A 7,924-nucleotide genomic window follows, 5' to 3' on the forward strand; every position below is an offset into this window, starting at 1 on the left:
GCCCTGTTTTGCTTTTCTATAACAATATATTCATTCAGCAAATATTTACTGGGCACCTAGTATACCCTGGATCCTAAGTACTCAGGAGAGAGCAGTGAAGAAAACCGTGTTAGTTTTTCATTGCTGAGTAGCAAACTACCATGAATTTAGCAGCTTAAAACAACAGACATTTATTCTCTCCGTTTCAGTGGGTCAGTGTCTGGGCAGGGCCTGCTGAGTTCTCTGCTTCAGGCTCTCACCAGGCTGCACTCTGAGGCTGGCCGGGCTGCGTCCTCATCCGAAGGCTCACGTGGAGAATTCCAGGCGCACTCCAGTTGGTTGAATGAATTTTTCGCGATAGGACTGAGAGCTTCAGTTTGTTACTGGCTGTTGGTCAGAGGCCCTCAGTTCCCTGAGGCCGCCCTCAGGCAGTTCACACGGCAGCCTGCTTCTTTGAGGCCAGCAGGAGAGTGAGGCCACTAGCGGGACAGAGACTTATGTTACGTAACATCATCATGGGAGTGACATCCCATCACTTTGTCACATTCTATTGCTTAGAAACAAGTCACAGGTCCCACCCCCACTGAAGGGGAGAGGATTACACAGAGATGGGAACCACAGGAAGTGTCCATCCTAGAGTCCATCTGCGTCACAAACCACACCCCCGTTGTCACGGAGCTTACATTTTAGTGGAGGATGACAGACAACAAAGGAAAAGACAAATGTTGGGCGCAGGATAATAGTGCTAAAGCAGAATGATGAAGCCGGCCGAATGGGACAGAAGTGAAGGAACGCTGTTCCAGAGCGGGGTGGGCAGGGCAGGCATCTCGGGGCCAGCGACACTGAGGGAGCCGCACAGGTAGCCGAGGCAGTGGGCTGCAGCTTGGGGCAAGCCTGTGAACATGCTGGCGCGTTCTGTGTCGGCGAGTGGGCCAGTGTGGCCGGATCTGTTGCTCAGGTATAGGACGAGACTGTAGGGTGAGATCAGGTCGGCCCTGTGGATACGTGGGTCTCTGAGCAAGAGGCAGAGCCGCTGGAAAAAGTGGGGCGGAGAAGAAGCTGTTTGTCTTACCTGGGCAAAGGATCACACCGTTCCTGGGCTGGGAGCGCAGACCAGGGCAGGCGTCCTGGGAGCGGGAAAACCAGATCTCGGCAAGAATCAATGGTGGTTTGGACTGAGGTGGTGCTGGGGTGTTTCCTGTAGGCGGCTAGAGTCTGAAGGTACAGCTGTGGCGTGGGTTGCGTGCGGGGTGCAGGGTGCGGGGTGCGGGGAGTGGGGGAAGGAAAGAGAAGCGTCTAGAGTGACGGCGAGGATTTCGGCCTGAGCTACTTGCAGAATGCAGTCACCGTTTACTGAGATGCAGAAGACAGCGAGAGGAATGGATTTTGGCAGCAAGATTCTAGGGTTTGATTTTATTATACACTTTGAGGAGAGTGATATGCTCAAATGTATCTTTTTGAAATTCACTCTGGATGCTGTGAGATGTTGATGTTCACTCCGAGACCAAAAATTGGAAAGGTACTGTAGTAGCCTAGGCAGGAAGTGATGGTGGTCAGGGCTCAGCGGCTAGGATGGGAGTAAGGGACGTGAATGTGCTTGGGATGCATTCTGTAGGTAAAATAAGGAAGGTCTGGGTCATCTAAATCAGCGGTCCCCAACCTTTGTGGCACCAGGGACCGGTGTCCCTGTGAGAACCTAACGGCTGCAAATACAGATGAAGCTTCGCTCGCTTGCTCGCCCGCAGCTCACCTCCTGCTGTGCGGCCCGGTTCCTAACGGGCCACGGACTGGAACCGGTCTGCTGTTTTTTTGGGGGGAAGATCATACTTGTCTGATAGGCATGAAGCAGAAGGTGACTCTCAAAGTAGAACCAGAACAACAGTGAAATCACGTTCTCCACAGGGGCCCTGGAAACTTCTTTCGTGACCAAGTGTCTTAGCTCGGGCTGCTGAAAGAGACCACCACGGGTCGGGTGGCTTATAAGCAACAAAAAAGTCCCAGCACAGTCAGGTTCTGGCGAGGGCCCTCTTCCGGTAGCAGACTGCTGACTTCCTGTTGTATCCTCACGGGGTGAAGAGCAGGAAAGAAGCAGGTTCTCTCATGATTCACAGGGTGCCAGTCTCATTCATGAGGGCTCCATCCTCATGGTCTCAGCTAATCCTGTCACCTCCTAGACGCCATCAGGCTGGGGAGTAAGGTTCAACATATGAATTTGGGGAGGATACAAACATGGAAGCCATAACATTCTGCCTCTGATTCCCCCCAATTCATGTTCTTCTCACATGCAAAACACATTCATTCCATCTCCAAAATTCCGAAAGTCTTAAGTCATTGCAGCATCAACTCTAAAGTCTATGGTCCAAATCTCATCTGAGTACCGTCTGTATCAGGTATGGGTGGGCCTCCAGCGGAGTCATCCTGAGGCTAAGGCCTCTCCAGATGTGAACCTGTGAAACTGCACAAGGTGTGTGCTTCTGAAATACAGTGGTGGCACAGACATAGGACAGACATCCCATTCTAAAAGGGTGAAATTAGGGAAGGAGGCAGGGGTGACGGGTCCCAGGTAAGTCAGAGACCTAGCAAGGCAAACTCAGGCTCCAGAATGATCTTCTTTGGCTTCATGCTCTGCCCTCCAGGCTCACTGGGGCATAAATCCCGCTTTCTTGACCCACTGGGGTGGCTGGCAGTCCCACCTCTGCTGGGGTGGAGGTACTGCCCATCGCCGCTCTACTGGGAAGAAGTCAGCCCCCAGGGCTCTGCCAGGAAGTCCCATCCCCACAGCTCTGGGCAGAAGCTGTCTGGCCTGTTGGAAGCAAGGAAATGGTCCCCTCTTTTGAAACGTAGGAGGCAGCCCTACTGCTCACTGAATCGCCTTTGGGGGCACGCGCCCCTCTTGAAGAATAGCACATGCACGTCTCCGCCCAGGAGCTCTGCAGTTGCATCCTGCAAAATCCATTAGATCTGAAGCCTTCCTTCATTCCTTCCCATTTTCTTCTCCTGTTCAAACCAGAAGTTTTCCTCCTGGGGAGACTGATTAATCTGTGGTTCACATCCAGACTCATTTCCCGACGTCCCAACCGGTCACTTGACCACACCTGCAGTGTTCTCATTTTCTGCAATATGGATAGGCTAAGAATCTCCCGAATCATTAAGTTCTGCTTCTTTTCTGCTTAACAATTATCTTTAAGCCATTTCTCTCTTCTTGAATTTTACTATAAGCAGCCAGCAATGGCCAAGCCATTGCTTCAACACATTTTTTTTTGAAATTGCTTCAGTTAAATATCCAATTTCATTGCTTGCAAGTCCTACCTTCCACAAACCACTAGAACACGAGCACAGTTCAGCCAAGTTCTTTGCCACTTTATAACAGGAATCGTCTTTTCTCTAGTTTCCAGCAACATGGTCCTCACCGCTCTCTGAGACCTCACCGGAACGGTCTTCACCGTCCGTCTTTCTACCAACACACCGTTTGTGACTGACTACTTAGGTGTTCTCAAAGAACACTGAGCCTCTCTCTACAGTTCTTTCTTCCTGAGCTCTCACCAGAATTACCTCTGACCGTCTGTTCATGGCAGCGTAGGCTCTTTGTAGCATTGCATCTCCAAACTCACCTCTATCCATCACCCAGTTCCAAAGCCACTTCTGGATTTCTAGGTATTTGTTACAGCAGCGCACCCCCACTTCTCAGTGCCAATTTTCTGTATTAGTCTGGGTTCTCCAGAGAAACAGAAGTGGGAGAATCGTGCATATTTGGATTTTATATATATATATATATATGTATTGTGTATGTGTGTACATATATATATGTATATAAAATACATATCCTTAGAGATTTATATGGAGATTTATTATGAGAAATTATGGCTGCTATGTCTCATGATCTGCCATCTGCAACCTGGACACCCAGTAAAACTGGGGGTCCAATTTAGTCCGAATCTGGAGGCCCGAGAACCAGGGGCGCCAGTGGTGTGAATCCCAGCCCGAGGGCTGGAGAAGTTGAAGGCAGGAAAAAGGGGGTGAATTCCTCCTTCGTCTGCCTTTTGTTCTGTTCAGGCCCTCAACCAATAGGATAAGGCCCACCCGCACCGGGGAGGGCCAACTACTGTGCTGAGCCCCCAGACTGAAATGCTAATCTCACCCAAAAAATCCTCACAGATACACCCAGAAATAATGTTTAATCTGGGCATCCTATGGCCGGTCAAATTGATACATAAAGTTAACCATCATGCCAAATAACTTTTTTGAGGAGAAGGTCTGGGCTGCATTTCAAATTATGTAGGTTCTAGCAAGAGAATATTCCGGACAGAGTAAGTCTTTGACTGTTAGTAAGAGCCTTCGTCTCTACTTGGGCTGTTCGGTGCGCTGATAACAGCCCAGGAACATCTCATCTGAAGTCTTCTCCCTCGTCCACAGACTGCACCACAGAGACAAGTTAAAAAGAAATAGTAAAATGCAGAGTTATTTGGGCATTGGCTCTTGGCTGAGTTTCTGGGCCTTTTCTCTAGGGACCGTCACCTGCCTTGCATGCTCGTGGCCAAGGATGCCATTTCCCTCATGACAGCAAACATGGGAGAAGGAGCTGCCTTAATAGCCAAGTGGAAACTTGAATCTGAAAAATTATAAGAAAATGTACCCATTCTGCAGTGTTTTGTGTTCCGTTGTCATTAGACTGGGCAAGCAGTTCTCTGCGGGGGCTTTAGCAGCCACCAAGGTCAAGTTCTATAGAAACACCATTCAAAATAGAATTCATCCAGAAAAAGTAAATCTCTTGAGATAGAAAGTAGATGAGTAGTTGCCTGGGGCTGGGATTGGGAAAAGGGACTGACTGCAAATGAGCCCTAGAGATCTTTTTGGGGTTGAAAATATTCCAAAGTTGGATTGTGGCAAGGGTCGCATAACTCTTAACTTCGTTAAAAATCATTAAATAGTACACTTAAAATAAGCAAATTTTATAAATACTATAAATGATATAGAAATTATAAAGTTCTTACACACACACACACACACACACACACACACACACACACTCTCACACTCCAGAGATTCCTGGGCTGGTACTACTATAAATATATAGAAATTATAAAGTTCTTACACACACACACACACACACACACACACACACACACACTCTCACACTCCAGAGATTCCTGGGCTGGTACACAACTTAAACAAGTCTGTTCCTAAACAGGAATGGAAGAAATTTTGACTGTCCACGGTTCCACATTGCATATTATTTTGCACTCTCATTGAAAAAGATCCCCTTACTTGGAATCTGCTTTGTATTCATTTCATGAAGGAGAAAAAAACCTGGTATGATGATATATATTTTGTGCAAAAAAAAAGGGAAAGTTTATAAATGAGGTCTAAGCCTAAGATTATTACCTGGTACAAATGCTTCATAATCTAAACAATGACGATACTAATAACTACAACTATGTGACTATTATTCACGGTTCTTGTTAGCTCTGGAGTAGAATAATATAATCACATACTGTCTAAAATTTAACTATAATGACAATGATTAATAATGCCACATAGTACGTATGTGCTAGTCCCCTCTGTTCAAGATAATACATCACTGAAATCATATTTAAATTTGAGGCAAAACACTGCAGATTTGTTGGAGAAAGTGAATACATTTGGGGGTATGTAAAATTTCCTACTGTTTTACTTTAAACTGGATGACTTTTGAGGAAACTCCCAGAAGAGATAAAATTGAAAAGAGATAAAGTATGACTCTATACCATGGCACACATTCAACACACAATCACACCGCCTTCACCTTACACGCAAAGTATATTCCTGCCTCAGCACCTTTGCATTTGCTATTCCCTAAGCCTGATGGGTCATTCTCTAGATAGTCATGGTCCACTGCCTCCCTTAAGTCCCTGCTCAAGTGGCACTTCCTCAGAGCAGCCTTCCCTGATCGGCCCATCTAAAAAGAACACGGTGTCACTAGCCCTTGAACCTTTCTTTTTCTTCATAGCATTTAACCATCGTCTGACTTTACGTTATCTGCCATACCCACTAGAATGGAAGGTCCACGAAGGCAGGGACTTCGTTCGCACTGTTCATGGCTGTGGCCCTGGATTCTGGTACATGATAATCGCGTAAGACATATTTGTTGAATGAATGGAATGAACTGCGATTTGACTTTAAATATTTACCTCGTTTGCTTCCTTAACCAGACAATAAATTCATGGAAGGCAGCCAAAGACCTTGGTTGCTTATTTATCTTCTCTAAAGCAATTAGCTCAGTTCTTCATGGATGATGAGACATTCACCCCAGATTTACTGAATGAATGCCCTGAAACATGTGTGTGACAGGCCGAACGGTTTAGTCAGCATTCCCTGCAGGTGACTGAGAACAGTAATGTCTTGCCTTTCAGCCCTCTTTACAAAGTACTTTTATGTTAACTCACTTGATCATTTTGCCAATACTGTAGTAGTTCTTAAGGTTTGTCTGAAGAAACGAGCACTCGAATACAGCAAATGTTAATTTCTGGCATGTACAATTACTAATTTTGAATACTATTTGGGGGGTGGCTTAGATGTCAGTAGCATTTAATGTGTTCTTGGACATCTGAAAAAATATTTTGAAAGACCGAATCACATTTAAAAGAAGTAAAAATAAAAAAGACTATCTTGATACAAATGTGTGCCTGGAGAGATTTTTGGAAGCGTTTAATGAAGTCTTCATGGTGGTTATTTCTAGATGGTGGAACATTGATAACGTTTCTTGGTTCAGCCTTCCATTTTTCCTTTGAATTTTAAAAATATTCGAAGTCGTCCAAAGAAACCTATTTCTATACAATGCTCTATTTCTGTTTGTCAGTGTGACTAGCATAAAACAGACCACTACTCATTTTTCTGGCTATGTAATTCTCAGTATACAGCAAATTTCATTGAGAAAAACTTTTTGATACTGATTCATAGTAAAGCAACAAATACAGTGAACCAAAATTCTGAAGGGTTTTTTGTATGTTTTCCGTATTTACGAGAGGTCATGTAATTCTCTCGGCAGGACAAAAGGTAGAGCAATGCTTCGTATTTCATAGTTTTTCATCATTTGCCAAAAAAAACTTTCCAGGATATTGAGCTCCCAAAACAGGCGGCCAAAATGCGGCGCAGGGACTTGTTCTGGACTTTGGACCATCCTTAGAGGACACACATGAAATGTGCTCATTCTTTTTTTCTTGACATTTTAAAATACTTACAATTTCCTTTCCTCGTCTTTTTTTTTTTACCCACGGGGATTGAGAAGACATGCAAATAAGCACTTTGTGGAAAATCTCCACTGATGCCAACAGTATGGTCCTCATTTTTGGCTGAAGAGGTTTTGGGTTTTCCGTTCCTTCTGAACTGGACGGCTTTCCAAAGGTGCCGGTGCCTGCGCATGCCGGCGTGTTTAGGTGCGCGTGACTCCGAGAGGTGGGCTTTGAGCACATGGCTTACACACTCAACGAAGAGGCGCGTGAGGCCGAGCAGGTGGGCGCAGGTGTGCAGTCTCGAGCGGCTGGGGGACCCTCCGCCCAGACCTGCGCCCTCCACGCCAGGCCAGGGCGCGGCAGGGCGGGCGCAGGGAGAGGGGCGGCCGGGCCAGCGGTGCAGCAGCGCAGCCTGGCAGGGTCAGGCAGGGTCCAGGTGACGTGCTCGAGGGGTTGGGGGACCTTTTCTCCCTCCTGCTGGTGCGCTTAGAGCGGAGACCTCGGGAGGGGTGCAGAGGGCTGAGGAGGTCCCGGAGGCCACCAGGCGGGTGGGGGAGGGCACAGTGGGCGGGGCGCTCCTCCCACAATCCAGTCCCGGCGGAGCTGACGGCGACTTCCGTCCGGCCTCACCGTCTTAGGGACGCGGAAACCGAGACCGGGGACGGCGCGCGCGTGAGGGGCGCCCGGACGTCCAGGTACGTGAGGTCCCCTCCGCGGCCGGCACGGGGACGGTTGGG

This window comes from Pteropus alecto, unplaced genomic scaffold (assembly GCF_000325575.1).
Source record: "Pteropus alecto unplaced genomic scaffold, ASM32557v1 scaffold123, whole genome shotgun sequence".
NCBI classification, from domain to species: domain Eukaryota; kingdom Metazoa; phylum Chordata; class Mammalia; order Chiroptera; family Pteropodidae; genus Pteropus; species Pteropus alecto.